This window comes from Aplysia californica, unplaced genomic scaffold (assembly GCF_000002075.1).
Source record: "Aplysia californica isolate F4 #8 unplaced genomic scaffold, AplCal3.0 scaffold00154, whole genome shotgun sequence".
NCBI lineage: Eukaryota > Metazoa > Mollusca > Gastropoda > Aplysiida > Aplysiidae > Aplysia > Aplysia californica.
In genome coordinates, this window is record NW_004797424.1 from 31,209 (window position 1) to 32,233 (window position 1,025).

Here is a 1,025-nt window from a genome sequence, read left to right on the forward strand (position 1 = left end):
GGTAAGTTTTTGGATTTTTACATCTCATGAAGAGGAGATGGGTGGATGGATGGATGGATGGATGGATGGATGGATGGATGGATGGATGGATGTATGGATGGACGGACGGATGGATGGATGGATGGATGGATGGATGGATGGATGGATGGATGGATGGATGGATGGATGGGTGGATGAAGGCCTGGTAGGCAGAACAATGGATGAATGGATAGATAGATGAAATGATGAATGAGAAGACTGATAAGTGGGAGGTGGTTGAATTAATGGAGGGGTTGACTGGTGGCTGAGTGGAATGGTGGAAGGGGGGGATAACTAGTGTCTATGAAGAGTGTTATTATAGATTTATAGATGTAAAGGTGGATGAATAGACTAGACAGAAGTGCATAGAGAAGTAAGTAGGTAGGTGAAGGGACTATAGTCAGGTGGTTGTGACCTAACTGTGTATTCAGCTCATGGAGAGTTTAATAATTTCGATTTTGGTCTATCAACTTCACGACGGTTTCTGATATACACGAATGGTCTGTATCTTAGACGAAAATTTGTCTATTTTAAGCACAATGGGGCTATCCCGAAAAATGCTGTTTAGGGAAAATCGAAAGTAAAGTATTTGGACCTTTGCTCAGTTTCTTTAAAAGACAAGGAAGGTTTTCTCTGTAACCGAACAGATATACACACCAATGAAATCAATCTTCTCCTAAAGGTAGGGCAATACCCAATTTTGGTGTAGGTCAAGATTTTTGGAAACCCCTGAAATCTGGGTTAGCCCACTTGTCCTTAAAAGCGACCAATTAGTTAAACAAGAAGATACCATCTATGATAATATAAGTCCAGATTTTTTAGACTCGATAAGTTAAAAGAATTCGAAACGTCATCATAAAGGTATGACGAAATCTTTAGTTTTAGTAAGAGTTTTACGGCACTTGCAACACACTAAGGTCATATAAGTGCCGAAGAATAGAGGTGTTACAAGAGAGTAACAAACACAAAAAGAGAAGGTGGGGAGATAAAGACAATAATAGATGTTT